The sequence below is a fragment of the Phyllostomus discolor genome, chromosome X (genome assembly GCF_004126475.2).
Source record: "Phyllostomus discolor isolate MPI-MPIP mPhyDis1 chromosome X, mPhyDis1.pri.v3, whole genome shotgun sequence".
Lineage (NCBI taxonomy): Eukaryota > Metazoa > Chordata > Mammalia > Chiroptera > Phyllostomidae > Phyllostomus > Phyllostomus discolor.
The window spans coordinates 99,985,398-100,003,387 of record NC_050198.1 but is presented as its reverse complement, the minus strand read 5'-3'; positions in this window follow the sequence as shown (position 1 = coordinate 100,003,387).

The window sequence follows — 17,990 nt, the reverse complement described above, 5'->3', positions numbered from 1 at the left end:
TTTATCTTTTTGACAACCCAGGTCTTAGTGCCATTGACACTTTATATTGTTTTTCTGGTCTCTATTTCATTTATGTCTACCCTGATCTTTATTATTTGATTTCTTCTGCTAACTTCAGCTTTAATGCATTCTTCATTTTCTAGTTCCTTAAGGTGTAAAGTTAGGTTGATTGTTTGTGAGCTTTCTCATTTCTTCATATATGCATTTATGACTATAATCTTTCCTCTCAGTACTGCTTTTACAGCATCCCATAGGTTTTAGTATATTGTGTTTCCATTTTAAATTGTTTGAGATAATCTTTGACTTCCCTTTCTATTTCTTCCTTGATAAAGTGGTTATTTAGGTGTGTGTTGTTGTTTCCACATATTTACAGTTTTTGAGCTTCCCTCATGTTGATATCTAGTTTCCTAACACTGTGGTGGAAAGATGCTTGTTATGATTTCAATAACTGAGATAAGCCAGTCAGTGAAAGGCAAATGCCACATGCTATCAGTTACACATGGAATCTAATGAACAAAATAAATTAACGAACAAAATAGAAACAGAGACATAGATACATGGAACAGACTACAGACATCGAGGAGAAGGGAGGCTAGATGAAAAAAGGTGAAGGAATTAGCCAAAGAACATATATGCAAGACTCATTGACACAGACAACAGTGAGGTGATGACCATAGAGAACATGAGGTGGGTGGAGTTGGGGAAGGGGGCAAAGTTGGTGGGGAAGGGGGACATCTGTAGTGGTATAAACAACAACAATAAAGTTAAAAAGGGCCCTAGCATGGTGATTACCAGAGGGGAAGGGGTGTGAGGGGAAGTGGAAGAAGGTATGGGGTGATAAATGGAGATGGAAGGAGACTTGAGTTTGGGTAGTAAACATACAATACAATATATAGGTGATGTATTATAGACTTGTACACCTGACACCTATATAATTTTATTAACCAATGTCACCCCAATAAATTTAATAAAATATAAAAGAAATAAAATAACATTCTCTAAGGCCTGTTATGGGTCCTATCGTATGTTCTATTCTAGAAAATATTCGGTGTGTATTTGAGAAGAATGTGTATTATGTCCTTGTCAAATGAAATATTCTATAGATGTCTGTTAGGTCAATTAGGTCTAAAGTGCGGTTCAAGTCCACCATTTCCTTGTTTATTTTATGTCTGGATGATCATTCCATGGTTTAAAGTGGGGTATTGAAGTACCCTACTATTGTTGTCTATTTCTCCCTTCATATCTGTTTTATTTGCTTAATGCATTTAGGTGCTCCAATGTTGGGCGTGATTTTGTTTATAATTGTTATATCTTCTTGATGGAGCAATCCCCTCATGATATGTAATGACCTTCCTTGTACCTGGTTACCATTTTTGGCTTAAAGTAACCTTTTTTTCTGACATAAGTATAACTCCCTCCACTTTATTTTGGTTTTCACTTGCATGATATATCTTCTTCTATTCTTTCACTGAGTCAATGTGTGGGTCTGAAACAGAAGTGGGTCTTTCTCAGCATATAGTCACCCCTTGACTTTGTTTGTTTGTTTTATCCATTTAGTCACTCTGTGTTTTTTGATTGGTGAATTCAGTCCATTTACATTTAGAGTAATTATTTGTATTTAAGGTCTTACTTGTGCCACCTTATTCATTTCTTTCTGGTTGTTTTATGTTTTTTCCTACCTTTGTAAATTAATGGTTTTTATGGTGGTATGCTCTGTTTCCACTTTTTAAAAATGTTTTACAAATCTACTCTAGATTTTAGGCTTGTGGTTACTATGAGGTTTACATATAACATCTCATAGATACAACAGTACATTTTATGCTGATAGCAACTTATCTTTTTTCACCTATAAAAGCTTTACTCTTTTATTCTTCCCTCTTATATTTTTGATAACCTCTTTTATGTTGTTTATTAGTTAACAATTTATGGCAGGTGTTGGTATTTTAACTAGTTTTTTCTTTAAATTTTATATCATATTTGAATGGTTAACTTACAATCCTAATATAGAGTTCCTAATATAGACTATAGTATGTATACAATATTATATTAGTTATATTAGTTTCAGGTGTACAATATATTGATTTGACATTTTACACCTTACAATGTGATCACCCCAGTAGTTCTAGTAATCATTTGTCATTTCATATCTGTAAGACAGATTTTCAGGACAAACTATTCTTGGCTGGAAATTTTTATCTTTCAACACTTTGAATATACCCATATAAGTCCACTCTCTCATGGCCTGTAGTGTTTCAAGTGGGAAATCTACTGACAGCTTAATGGGGGTTCCTTTGTAAGTAACTTTCTTCTTTTCTTGGTACCTTGAAGGTTCTTTTTTCATTGATCTTTGACAGTTTAATTATAATGTGCATTGGACAAGATCTGAAAGCACTGAGAAAATAGAGCTCTGTGGACTTCTAAGTCCATGTCCTTCCTCAGGTTTGGGATGTTCCCAGCTATTATTTCTTTAAATAAACTCTCTTCCCCCTTCTCCCTCTTTTCTCCTTCTGATACCCTGATTATTCTGATGTTTGTCTTGCTATGGTCTCTCATAGCTCATGTAGCCTTTTTTTTCTCCTTTTAAATCTTTGTTATTTCTTCTCTTCTGTGTTATTTCAAACTCCCTGCCATTCAAGTCACATATGTTTTTTTCTGCTTTACTATACATGATTTCTATTGTATTTTTCATCTAATTTATTGAAATTTTCAGCTCCACAATTTCTTTATTTTTCTTATAGTTTGAATCGCTTAAGTAACTCATTTTGTTCATATATTTAACTCCAAATTGCATTAAATTGTATTTCTGAGTTTTCTTGTAACTTGTTGAGTTTTTTACCTACTATTTTAAATTCTTTATCAGTTATATTGCTATATTCCATGCCTTTAAGCTCAGTTGCTGAAGAATTATTTTCTTTTTATGATTCCATATTTTGTTGATTTTTAAATTTTCCTTGTAGTTATGTGTTAGTGCTTTTACTTTTTAAATAGCAGACACCTTCTTGCTCATTGCCTTAAACAGATGTGGTGTTACCTTCAATGACACTGTTATTATCTGATGTTTCCTCTGTGTTTGTGGAGGTGGAATTGTTCTACTCTTCTTTCTCTCCCATGGTCAAACCTCGAAACCTTTTGTCTCTGTGGTTCTTACAATTCACCAGGATGGCTATTGTTTTCCAGAAGGTGGCACTATAGATTAAGTTTGTGGTTTCTCCCTTGCCTAATGCCCATGGTCTGTTTTCTGAGCATGATCCCTGTGCCCTCTGAGCTTGATCTCCTGGATGCACTTAGGAGTGCACACAAGGAACAGGCAGCAGAGTGGAAGGAGGTGTGGGTAAAGCACTCAGTGTGTGCACCTCCTGCTCAACACAGTCTCTGTAACGCCCCTGTAAGTTCTTTTTTATTCTATTTTATTGATTATGCTATTACAATTGTCCTGATTTTTCCCCCTTTTCCCCCTTCCATCTAGCATCCCATACTCCCTTAGGCAATCCCCCCACCCTTGTTCATTTCCATGGGTCATATGTATAAGTTCTTTGGCTACTCCATTTCCTATACTGTATTTTACATTTCCATGCCTATTCTGTAACTACCTATTTGTACTTTTTAATCCCCTCACCACTCTCTAATTCTCCCACACCCAACTTCCCATCTCTTTATCTTTAACCTTTGGCATTTTAATTATGATGTGTCTTGGTGTGGGCTTCTTTGCATCCATCTTGTTTGGGACTCTCTCCACTTCCATGACTTGCATGTCTATTTCCTTCACCAAATTAAGGAAGTCTTCTTCCATTATTTTTTCAAATAGATTTCAATGTCTTGTTCTTTCTCTTCTCCTTCTGGCACCCCTATGAAGCGAATGTTGGATTGCTTAAAATTGTTCCACAGGATGCTTACACTGTCCTTGTTTTTTTTGGATTCTCTTTTCTTCTTGTTGTTCTGAGTGGTTGTTTTTTGTTTCCTTTTGTTCCAAATCGTTGATTTGTTTCTCAGCTTCATCCACTCGACTGTTGTTTCCCTGTCAATTGTTTTTTATTTCAATCAGTGTATCCTTTGTTTCTGACTGGATCTTTTTTATGCTGCTGAGGTTCCTCACTAAGTTTCTTGAGCATCCTTATAACCAGTGTTTTGAATTCTGCATCTGATAGATTGCTTATCTTCACTTTGTTTATCTCTTTTTCTGGAGTTTTGATCTGTTCTTTCACTTGGGCCATATTTTTTTCTCCTCAATTTGGCAACCTCCCTGTGTTTGTTTCTGTGTATTAGGTAGAGCTGCTATGACTCCCAGTCAAGTAGCATGAACTATTTTAAAAGGGGAAAGATTTATATGATCTGAAGAAAAAACAGAGAATAACATTGTCTGTTTTAGAAAAAATACCTGTAAATTTATTATAGTATCTCCACCCATATCACATTAATAGATGACACTCAAAATAACTTAGATAAATTGTTTGAAGTTAAAGATTTCACTAACATTGTATTCAGTAACACATTGACAGGAGAAATACTTATCCAATTACCATGTACTTTGCTCCACTACAGATACTGTGGAACAAACCTGGACCTGCTCCTAATACCCAGGAGATGGAACTAAATACCCATAGTACAACCAGACCTTTACTTCTAGTAAAAGATGACATCCACTTACATTAACCTCTATACTGTTTCTATGCCTCTTCCTTAATTGATAAGTTCCTACCTTGGACATTGTTGACACATTGCCAGCATTAATACATCCACAGGTGTATCACCATAGCCTTAGATTAGATCCTGGCTCATAAAGGAGAGTTCTGTGCACTAATAACACGTGCTGCATGTGGATAGACAATACTCACCATGTTTTACAGATAGACAGAAACATGCACCAAATGGCGCATAATTTTACCATAGAGACTAAACACACAGAACAAGTCAAAATCTGTGGGGTTTTGGTTGATGTATTTTCTTAGCTTTTCCTCAAGAAATGGCCAGACTAGCTTCAAATTGATTTTGAAATCCTAGTTTGTGCTCTTATAGGATTCAGAGTCCTAAAGATAATTTATTACTGGCTCCAAACTGAGGCATTATGAAATTAAATATAATTTAGATTATAAGACACCTGAGGGACAACTGTAACTGAACAACAGTAAATTTTTAAAGATGAAAAAAAATTAAAAACCTGAGGTCAAAGAATGGACTTTCACATAATTTAGCCAAAGATGACCTCTGCATACTGACCTATAGGCTGTTTATTTCTTCACTGCAACCTGGAAGTGATTGGTTCAAAAACCTGACAGCACAAAAATCAAATTTTACACATCAATTATTTTTTTTTAAATAAGCTAAACAGTGTATCATGGTGGCATAAGTTGTTTGCTCTCTGTCTCCCCCTTTTTAAATAATTGTTTAGACCTCCATATATGAACCCATGTACCTCAGCATTCTATGCCAAAGGACCTGGAAGGACTCTTGCCCAACTGTGCATCTGAAAATACACAAACAAGACCTTGTTATGACCTAAAGCTTAAAGGGAGTTGGAGAAACTACCCCAATGCCACCATGGTTGGTGAAAAAAAAAACAAAACTGAAGAGTGCTGACCTGGACACACATCCATGGGTAAGAGAGCATCTATAGAAGCCTGGCATGACTTGAGGGAGGTTCCAGTACACTGTCAGAGTGGAATGGAGACTAATTTGAAAGCAGAGGAAAGGTAGGGTCTCAGCTAGACCTGCTGCTTTGCCAAAGCCACATTACAGGGGGATAAGCTGTCTGCCAAGGGCAGCAGCAACCTCTCCAACAGAGGACGTGGAAAGCAGTAACTTACTTCTCTTGTGAAGAAGGTGGACCCCTAGAGCAGGGGACATAAAGGAAAGAATAAACAAATGGGACTTCATCAACATAAAAAGCTTCTACACAGCTAAAGGAAATGTCAGCAAAATGAAAAGGGAACCAACCATATGGGGAAACATATTTGCAAATGATACCTCAGACAAGGCTTTGGTCACCAAAATATATAAAGAATTCACACGACTCCACTCCAGGAAGACAAACAATCCTATAAAAAAAATGGGCAAAGGACCTGAACAGACACTTCCCCAAGGGGGACATACAGAGGGCCCAGAGACATATGAAAGGATGCTCAGCATCACTAGCCATCAGAGAGATGCAGATTAAAACCACAATGAGATACCACTTCACACCAGTCAGAATAAACAAATCAACAAAAAAGCAAGTACTGGTGAAGTTGTGGAGAAAAGGTCACCCTAGTACACTGTTAGTGGGAATGCAGACTGGTGCAGCACTATAGAAAACTATGGAATTTCCTCAGAAAACTAAAAATGGAATTGCCTTTTGACCCAGCAATTCCACTGCTGGGATTATACCCTAAGAATCCTGAAATAACAATCCAAAAGAACCTATGCACCCCAATATTCATAGCAGCACAATTGTAATAGCCAAGTGCTGGAAGCAACCTAAGGTCCCATCAGTAAATGAGTGGATCAAAAAATGGTACATTTACACAATGGAATACTACACAGCAGAAGGAAAGAAGGAGATCCTACCTTTTGTGACAGCATGGGTGGATCTTGAAAACATTATGCTAAGTGAAATAAGCCAGGCAGTAAAAGACAAATACCATATGATCTCACCTGTAAGTGGATCCTAATCAACAAAACAAACAAGCAAGCAAAATAAAACCAGAGACACTGAAGTAAAGAACAAAGTGACAGCAACCAGAGGGGAGGGGAGAGGGGATAATGGGGGAAAATAGGGGAAGGGTCATCAAGGAACATGTATAAAGAACACATGGACAAAGCCCAAGGGGATAGGATTGAGAGTGAGAGGTGGGGAGGGTTGGGGCGGGGGAATTGGTGGGGAGGAAATGGAGGCAACTGTTTTTGAATGACAATATAGATAGATAGATAGATAAACAGTAAATAAATGGTAGAAAGCAGTCAGTGACTGCCCAGCTACCACAGTTTTGCATTTAATGGATGTAGAAGCCTGTTTGCCTCAGCAGCACCCTCATTTCTGAGGAGGGACCGCCATAATTGAAAGGGAAGAGAAATAGAAGAAAGCAGATAATATTAAAGAGGATTAAAGGAATACGGTTCTTGCTGTCTGCTTCAGGATTTTGGTGGTGAGTTAGTCCACAAACCTCTAGGAGTACCCTACTAGAAGAACCAACATCAGGCCTGTGGGAATCCCCAAAGCCCCACGTGCTAATTCCATACATCTCTCCCATTCTTCTGCTGGCTCTTTGTGCATGCTCTGAAGTGTATCCACAGAGCAAGCGCCAGTACTCAGGGAGTGTGCTCAGAAAATAGGTCACCGTAAGTAAGCAAGGGAAAAACCACAAACAAGCTATAGAGCCACCTCCTGGAATACAAAATAAAGGCTTCTAATAGCCACCCTGGTGAATTATATAAACCAAAGAAGAAATAAAAGCTTAGTTAAGGAGATTACTGTTACTTCAGAGGCAAAAGCAAAAGTGCATAGGTTCAATGGAACCATAAACGACCACGAATAGCTGCAGCAATTTTGAGAAAGAAGAGCAAAGTAGGAGGGATCACAATATCTGATACCAAACGTATTACAAGGCCGCTGTAATCAAAACAGCCTGGTACTGGCATAAAAACAGGCACATGGACCAAGGGAACAGAACAGAGAGCCCAGAAATAAACCCAAGACTCTATGGTCAATTAATATTTGACAAAGGGGGCAGCAACAAAAAATGGAGTAAAAATAGCCTCTTCAACAAATGGTGTTGGGAGAACTGGACAGCCATGTGCAAAAAAATGAAACTTGAGCACCAACTTACACCTTATACAAAAATAAATTCAAGATGGATAAAAGATTAAAATATAAGCCATGACAACATTAAAGTCCTAGAGGAGAACATAGTTGGGAAAATCTCGGATATTTCACGCAGCAACATTTTTACTGACATGTCCCCTAGAGCAAGGGACATAAAGGAAAGAATAAACAAATGGGATCTCATCAAAATAAAAAGCTTCTCCATGGCTAAAGTAAACAGTATTAAAATAAAAAAAGAACCAACTGTATGGGAGAACATATTTGCGAATGATACCTCAGACCAGGGTTTAATCTCTAAAATATATAAAGAACTTACACAACTCCACTCTAAGAAGACAAGCAACCCAATTAAAAAATAGGCAAAGAACTTGAACAGACACTTCTCTAAGGAGGACATACAGAGGATCCAGAGACACATAAAAAGATGCTCAGTATCGCTAGCTATCAAAGAGATGCAAATTAAAATGACAATGAGATACCACTTCACACCAGTCAGAATGGCCATTGTAAACAAAGCAACAAACAACAAGTGTTGGAGAGGTTGTGGAGAAAAGGGGACCCTAGTGCACTGTTGGTGGGACTGCAGACTGGTACAGCCACCATGGAAAATTCCAGTATAGAATTTTCTCAGAAAACTTAAAATGGATCTGCCTTTTGGATCAGCAATCCCACTGCTAGGATTATATCCTAAGAACCCTGAAACACTAATCCAAAAGAACCTATGCACCCCAATGTTCATAGTAGCACAATTTACAATAGCCAAGTGTTGGAAGCAAACTAAGGTCCCATCAGTAAATGAATGGATCAAAAAACTATGGAGCATTTACACAATGGAATTCTATGCAGCAGAAAGAAAGAAGGAGCTCCTACCCTTTGCAACAGCATGGATAGAGCTGGAAAGCATTATGCTAAGCAAAATAAGCCAGGAGGTGAAAGATAAATACCATATGATCTTACCTTTAACAGGAACCTAAACAACAAAACAAACAAACAAGCAAAATATAACCAAAGACACTGAAACAGAGAACAGGCTGCCAGTGACCAGAGGAGAGAGGGAAGGGAATTTCAGGGGAAAAGGGGAAGGGTTTACAGGAACAAGAGTAAAGGACACATGGACAAAAACTAGGGGGGGGGTGGAAATGGGAGGGAGATGGGGAGGACTGGGGGTGGGCTGGGATGGGAGTAAAAGACATAAAAAAGTGCATAGGTTCAAGCAGTATAAAAAATTAAGTGATATATCACAAAAAGCAAATAACAATTCTTTAACAACTGATTTCGAAGGCACAAAACATTGCAACATAAATGATAATTCAAAATAGCTGTTATGAATAAATTGAATGAGCTACAAGTAAGCTCAAAGAGACAATCCAATAAAATAAGCAATTAAATTAATAAACAGAAAGAGTTCTTTACCAAGGAGATTGAAATTATAAAAAAGAACCCAACATAAATTCTGGAGCTAAAGAATTCAATGAACCATATAAAGAACACAATAGAAATTATCTGTAGTGGAATAGACCAGGTGGAAGAATAAAAAAAAAATACTTGGAGGATAGAAATATAGAAATACCACAGTTAGAATAGGTGAGGGAACTAAAAATTGAGTGTAGAAGCCAATAGGAACTATTGAATTCCATCAGAAAGGCAAATTATAAGAATATTTAAGGTTCCAGCCCTGGTTGGCGTAGCTCAGTGGATTGAGCGCAGGCTGGGAACCAAAAGTGTCCCAGGTTCGATTCCCAGCCAGGGTACATTCCTGGGTTGCAGGCCATAACCCCCAGCAACCGCACATTGATGCCTCTCTCCCTCTCTCTCTCTCTCTCTCTCTCTCTCTCTCTCTCCCCTCCCTAAAAATAAATAAATAAAATCTTAAAAAAAAAGAATATTTAAGGTTCCATATGAAGAAAGGGGAGAGAGAGCAGAGAGTTTACTTTTCAAAGACAATAGCTGGGAAATGCCAAAAGTCCAGGGAAAGATTTGGACATAGAAATTCACAAATTTCATAGAACACCCTAGTTTGCCAATCCAGAAGAGGTTCTCCAATACAAGCTGTAATGAAACTGTCAAAAATCACTGATGAAGAATGAATCTTAAAGGCAGCCAGGAAAAAATGAAGTAACCTACAGAGAAACCCCCATTAGGCTATCAGCAGATTTCTCGGCAGAAACCATACAGAAACATATTCTAAGTGTCGAAAGACATACATTTCCAGCCAAGAAAACATTATCCAGCAAATGTATCCTTCAGATATGAAGGAGAAATAAACGCTTTCTAAAACAATAAATGAGGAGGCTCGACACCACAAGCCCTACATAGCAAGAAATGCTGAAATGAGTTCTTTCAGCCAAAAGGTGGCATGAAAACATGTAAAAGTACACAACACACTTGTGAAGGTGAAGAATAGTCAGCTGCAAACCTCTTCCCTTCGGGAGCATGTGGTCTCGATCCCACACAGGGATCCCCAGCCCAGAGCAACAGAGATGGGAAGAGGAGCAGGCATAGCATCTGGTGGTGAAAATCAGTGGGGATTTAGTCCACCTGGGAGAGAAGGGCGTCTGCTGGAGACCCAGACACCACCTCATCTCCCCAGTTACTGGCATAGGTAGTTAGCTAGTCATTAATAAAGAGGGGACGCAAAGGGAATCAGGCCCTGAGCTTACTAAACTAAGGAGCTAAATAGAATATATAATAACCTGGAAAGCTGCATCAGTTGTCAGGACAGTGTTCCATTAAGCTTGATTTAGTAGGAAGCTATAGCATTTACAGACTCATTCACACGCTCCAGGGGACCACAGCTGAAGAGTCTTGATCCTACAAGCAGGCAGGAAAGCCTCCCAGGGGTGCTTCCAGCTGGGTATTGTATTATTGGAGGGAGGAGGAGGAGAAATTCCTCCACTGAGCACATGCACAGTAGAAGCCAGATGACGTGACGGAAAGTTTGGACATGTACAATAGAAGTCCAGATGGGCAAGAGGAGGAGCTTCTACATTCAGGCATGTGCAGTAGAAGCAAAAATGGTGACATGAAAGGGTGGACTCTAGCCTTGGAAAACCTAGGGAAAGAATCAGATTGGATAGGGGGCAAAGAACCCTGGTGGGTCCAGGAAAAATGTAGTAAAAATAACTTTACATACCATACGTTGTTAATAAATTTATGACATAAAAAGAGGCAAATTGTAATATGAACAGTATATAAGGGAGGAGCCAAAGAATGGAACTTTGATGGCATTCAAAGATAAGTTGCTATCACCCTACAATGAGCTATTTAATATATGAAATGTTTTATGTAATTCACAAGTTAATGATAAAGCGAAAACTTAGACTAGATGCACAAAAGACAAATAACTGAGCAAGAGCACACCACCAGAGATACAAACCATTTTACAAAAATAGGAAGAGACAGCCCCAGCTGGTGTGGCTCAGTGGATTGAGTACCGATCTGCGAACCAAAGGGTTGCTGGTTTGATTCCCTGTTGGGGCACATGACTGGGTTGGGAGTGCGTGAGAGGCAACCAATTGATATTTCTCTCTCTCCCTTGTCCTCTCTGTAAAAATAAATAAATAAAATTTTTTAAAAAGAAAAAAATGGGAATGAACTACGCCTGGCTGGCGTAGTTCAGTGGATTGAGTGCGGGCTGCAAACCAAAGTGTGAACCAAAGTGTCGCAGGTTTGATTCCCAGTCAGGGTACATGCCTGGGTTGCAGGCCATGACCCCCAGCAACCGCACATACATTGATGTTTCTCTCTCTCTCTCTATCTCCCTCCCTTCCCTCTCTAATAAATAAATAAATAAATAAATAAAGGAAAAAATAGGAAGAGACGGAGGTGAGAAATATAAAAGTGAGAAAAGTAAGCGGAGGCCAGTAGAACTGCCTTTACTTAGGAAACTAGTAAATTAAGAAAAACACTGCATTCCTGAAAGGATTGCAGCGGTTAGTGCCACCACCAAAGACTTGAAAGGTTTAGGAGTAATGATTCCCACCACATCCCCTTAACCTGCAGGTCTGACACTAGCCAACCTAACAGTCTCATCACAGGAATCCAGGACAAAGGCTAGGGGAAAATCCCACCCCTGGAGAATTCTTCCCGTAGGGTTTTTGCATGTACTGTTCTTGTGATTACATAGAGTGTGAGAATTTTCATAAGTCCTAGGTCCTCCCATCAACCCTCCCGAGTGATTATTTTTCCTTGAAATTTCAGTTATGTTTTATAACTAGTCAGACTAAAGTTTCACCCTAGTTCTAATGCTCTATTAGAGGTTAAGTATACAGCAGTGAGCAAAATATGGAACTATGTCTTAATGGGAGAAAGGCCAAAACTTAATGTAAACTATTGTGTTCACCAGCTATGCCTTTACCCATGAACTTTCAGGTATCCTAGACTAGAAGCGTTTCAGCTCATTCCATGGTAATATTGATATCACTCCTGCTTGCTTTGAGCCAGAGGGAGGCTCACCTTTGACCATGCAGTAAACAAAACTGTCAAACTTTTCTTGGAGCTTACATCCTATTGGGAAGAGACAGACAGTCATCTCTTCCTGAGTATTATAAAAGGCTTTTTAAAGGAAAATTCTGGTCTTCCTTCAGACGTTGACTCCACTCATGTAACTTTTAATTCTTTCTTTGTGAATGGGTTGAACAGAGATCTTTTCCTCCTAGTTAAGAGAACCAGGATGGAGTGGGAAACCATGTACACCTAGTTTTGGTTAATTTGGCCAATCAGCTTGCCTATATCCTGGACGAACCATCTAGAAGTAACATTGCCAAGATTTTTTTTTTTTATTTTCAGCCTTGGTAAATCAGAGGCCCTATGCAAAACTGAAAGACTCCAAACTTTTGCCATTGTGGCAAAGAGCCAGAACACTGGAAAAGGGATTGCTATAAGTTTCAGCATTGCAGATGCTCTAAGCTTTCTAACCAGCCTTTTTAAGGGTCTCCTGATCCCCGGTGATGATGTTCTGAGAAGCTGTAGGTGCTTTTTCCAGTCCTGTCTCTTAATTGGCTTTGAGGAACTTGTTTTCAAATTGCAAGGGAAACTATCTCCATTTTTATCGAGACTGTTGCTACACTCTCGTTGCTCAGCCCCACGGTCATTAAAAACAGACCGTGCCTCAGAGTAATAAAACAGTTCAAGTCGTGGGGATTTCAAATAACCTCAACAGATTCATATCTCTGAACCTACCTTTTTTAATATTTATTTATTTTTAGAGGGAAGGGAAGGGGGGACAAAGAGAGGGAGAGAAATATCAGTATGTGGCTGCCTCCCACACACACCCCACTGGGGACCTGGCCCACAACCCAGGCATGTGCCCTGACTGGGAATCAAACCCAAGACCCTTTGGTTCACAGGCCCACACTCAATCCACCGAGCCACACCAGCAAGGGCTAAACCTATCTTTTTGTTTGGGCTTATTAAGGGATATACATTGTTTTGTCCTTAGTTCTTTGGCCTCTACCCATTCATTAGGTAGAGACTTCCTAAGAGAATTGTCTATCATGCTGGAATATCCTTTCCCCCAAGAGGGGAACCAATGTAATAGCTTGGCATTAACTGTCAAAATGGCCAATTAGGTGAATGAAATGGCTTTTCAATACCTTTCACTTGTTCCATTTTTGAAAGTACAGTAGCTGAATCCAAGAGAACTGATCAATTATCCCTATTGGCCCAATTGCCATTTTCTTTATGGGAGTAGTCTTCAACTGACATCAACAGAATCTGCAGGGCAACTCCGATTATGTTTGAAATTGATATTTCAAAACCTCTTCCCCAAATTAATGAATATCTTATAGGTAGAGAGGCCCTTAAATATATAAAGCCTAGAATTGTAGATTACATAACTCAAAGCCTTATTATTGTTTACACTAGTCCCTGTAACCTTCATATTTTCCCTGTGAGAAAGGCAAAGGGGTGGGGGTGGAGGATTGTCCAGGACCTTCAAGCAATAACCCACATTGTTACCCCTCGACACCCTTTTGTTCCTAACCCTCACATGTGGCTAGCATCTCTCCCAACTGGAAGTAAGTTCTTCATGGGAACTGATTTATGTAGTGCATTCTCTAGTATCCCAGTTGATGAAGTTAACCAGTACCTTATTGCTTTCACTTGGGAAGAAAAACAATTTACCTGAACAGTAATGTCTCAGGGTTTTACTGAAAGCCCCCCTTTTTTGGAAGATTTTATTTATTTATTTATTTTTAAAGATTTTATTTATTTATTTTTAGAGAGGGAAGGGAGGGAGAAACAGAGAGAGAGAGAAACATCAATGTGTGGTTGCTGGGGGCCGTGGCCTGCAACCCAGGTATGGGGCCTGACTGGGAATCGAACTTGTGACACTTTGGTTCGCAGCCCGCGCTCAATCCACTGAGCTATGCCAGCCAGGGCTGAAAGCCCTTTAAAAAATTTTTTTTAAATGTATTTTTAGACAGAGGGGACAGGAGGGAGAAAGAGAGAGGGAAGCATTCAATGTGTGGTTGCTTCTCACACATCCCCTACTGGGGGCCTGGCCCTCAGCCGAGGCCTGTGCCCTGATTTTTTTGGTTCATAGGCTAGCGCTCCATCCACTGAGCCACACCAGCCAGGGCTGAAAGCCCTTTTTATTTCTCACAAATTCTGAACACTGATTTGGATAATACAATTTTCCCTAAAGATTCCACCTCTTAGCAGAATGTGAAGGATTTACTTCTTTGCTCTTCTTCTCAGGTTTCCTCACAAGAAGATAACATCCATTTATTAGAACTTTTGGACTTAAAATGACAAAGGGTCTCTAAAGGAAAATTATCATTTGTCCAAACTCAGGTTTGACTTTTGGGATATCTGATATTGGAACAAGGACTGCACCTGGATCCAGATCGGTTTCATGGTGTCCTACGTTCCCCAAGGCCAAAAACTAAGCATCAATTGCAAGGTTTTCTTGGGTTAATTCGCTATTGCCGAAACTGGCTATTCCCAAATCTCTCTCTTATGGCAAAACCCCTATATGTTTCACTAAAGAATGACAGTGCTGACCCAATTTGATGGCAAGAACAGAATGACATAGCCATAGCCATTAAAACTTTAAAGGAGAATTTTTTTTAAGATTTTATTTATTTTTAAAGAGAGGGGAAGGGAGGGGGAAGTGGGAGAGAAACATCGATGTGTGGTTGCCTCTCATGCACCTGCTACTGGGGATCTGGCCTGCAACCCAGGCATGTGCCCTGACTGGGAATCGAACCAGAGACCCTTTGGTTCACAGGCCTGCACTCAATCCACTGAGCCACACCAGCCAAGGCTAAAGGACAGTTTAATAAACCCACTTGCTCTTGGGCATCCTATCAGATCCCCACCCCCTGTATTTTTGTACATGAAAAGAAAGGAAATGCCCTTGGGGAATTCGCTCAAACACATGGGGATCACTGCAGACCTGTAGGATACTAGGATACTGTAGTCAGCAACTGGACCTTGTGGCTTGTGGATACCTCTTTGCCTTAGACACATTGCTGCTAGTGCTTTCTTGATTAAGGTCAGAGAAAAATTGTCATGAGATCTCCTCTAACAATTTTTTTACCTCAGCAGTAGAGGCACTTCTGAATTCTGATCACAACCAGCATCTCTCAGTTAGTTGCCTTACTTTGTATGAAATCCTTATTTTTTAATTTTTATTTATTTATTTTTAGAGAGAGGAAGGAAGGGAAAAAGAGGGAGAGAAACATCAACATGTGGTTGCCTCTCATGCACCCCCCACTCGGAGCGTGGCCCACAACCCAGGCATGTGTCCTGACTGGGAATCAAACCAGCAATCCCTTGGTTCGCAAGCCAGCACTCAATCCACTGAGCCACACCAGCCAGGACTTTATGAAATCTTTTTGTTGAATGATTCCTATATGACTCTTTCACATAATAACCTTAATCCAGCTAGTTTTCTCTCTTCTGAAACTGATGAAGCACTTCCTAACTGCTTGCCACTGTTATGTCACCTCCTGACTCCTCATGAGGATTCACAGGAGACTCCTCTAGGTAAAGTGTCTTTCTTATGGTTTACAGATGGTTCATATAAAAATTAAAATGGTAAGTACTGTGCTGTATATGAAGTTATCAAGGCAGCATGTTTGCATTTGGCCACTTCAGCACAAGCTTGCCCTCACTCAAGCTTGCATTTTAGCAAAGAGTAAACCTGTCAACATTTACAATGACAGCAGTATATGCCTTTGGAGTGGTTCATGACTTTGAAATGTTATGGAAGCAATGTGGTTTCCATAACTTCAATGGAGTTAAAATTAATCATGCTTCATATGTTCAGGAATTATTGTAAGCTATACTTTTACCTGATGTTTTAGCTATTATTAGGACACTGTAAACTTGACTCCCTAGAAGCTAAGGGAAATCATCTTGCTGACATTTTTGCTAAGAATGCTGCCCTTAAAGGCATCAGCTACAGTCCAATTCTGTCATGGTCCAAGGAGGTGTTTCCCTAGTTGATACCTTAGAAAAACTGGCCAATAATCAGCTTCTGAAAAATAAAAATGAGATTGGAAATCCAACAACTGCTGGTTTAATTAAAAAAAAAAAAAAAGACAGGCCCTGGCTGGCGTAGCTCAGTGGATTGAGCGTGGGCTGCGAACCAAAGTGTCACAGGTTCGATTCCCAGCCAGGGTACATGCCTGGGTTGCAGGCCATAACCCCTAGCAACCGCACATTGATGTTTCTCTCTCTCTCTCTCTCTGTCTCCCTCCCTCCCTTCCCTCTCTAAAAATAAATAAATAAATAAACAAATAAATCTTAAAAAAAAAGACAAAGGTCTGATTTGGACCAAAAATAATAACCCAGTCCTACCAGAAACTCTACAATGTCTACTCCTGACTACTGTACCTACATGAAACCATAAGCTACTGACAAAATAATAGTATTTATGGATCAATATTGGTGGAGAGATATTAACAAGGCCGCAGAAAACTGCTTATCTTAAGTCTCCCACCTGGGCAAAAAGTACAACCCAGAAAAGCCTGTTCCCACTGCCTCTGGACAATTTAAATGACCTAATGGACCCCACTTAAGGTTTGGCAAATAGATTTTATACAGCTTCCCTTGTTTCATGGAGAGATATATATGTTTTAGTCATCATATGTATGTTTTCTCACTGGCCTGAAGCTTTCCCTTGTAGATAAGCTAACGCCCCTACAGAGACTAAAGCCCTGTTGGAGGAGATTATTCCTATTTGGGGAACTCCTTTTGAACTCCACAGTGATCCAGGAACACATTTTGCTGGTCAAGTGCTACAATAAGTCTATGCTATTTGGCCAGTTCTACATCATTTTCACGGTGCTTTCAATACTTAATCTTCAGGCCTAGTCGAATGTACTAATGACATTATTAAGGTTCAATGGGCAAAATCTGTAGAAGCTCCTCAAATATCCAGCCAAAAGCATTGCCATTATTTCTTTTAAATCTCAGATCTACCTCTTTTGGCACTCATAAGCTTTCACCTTTTGAGATAATTACAGGATATCCCACTCATTTGGCTCTTGCTTCTTTGGATCCACATTTGGGAAAAGGAGACATACTTCAATATTGTAAAGCTTTAATTGCTTCTAATGAAAATAATCGTGCTCTGGGAGAGCAATCTTTGTGCAGTGCACTCCAAGGAAATGAAAAAAACTTAAAATCCACAGCTTCCAACCTGGAGATTTTGTTTACTGGAAAAGGCACCTCATGAAAGATTCCCTCCATCCTTGCTGGAAGGGCATCAGGACTGCTGACTAACCCTTGCATTGCTAAACTCCAGGGAGTAGACTCTGGATACATGTGCCACTGCTAAAGAAGGCACCAAACCCTGGCTGCAACTGCACACAGTCTGATAACCTCAAACTAAAGCTGTCAAAAGTTAAAGCAGGTGACCTCTGAAGGAAATGAATTGCCAAGAAGATTGAATAAGGCCTGTACAACTCTTTTCTTATTATTAATTCAATTTCAGTTTTCTCTTTTCCTTGGAAGGAACATGCCCTTGTTTACATTTCCTAAGCCATTGTGAAAGGGGGGAAACTTTGTGGTTATTGAATCTGCTATCGAGAACTTAGATCTAGCCCTGGCTGGTGTAGCTCAGTGGATTGAGTCCTGGCCTGTAAACCAAAAGGTTGCTGGTTCAATTCCCAGTCAGGGCACATGCCTGGGTTGCAGGCTAGGTGCCCAGTAGGGGGGTGCACGAGAGGCAACCACACATTGA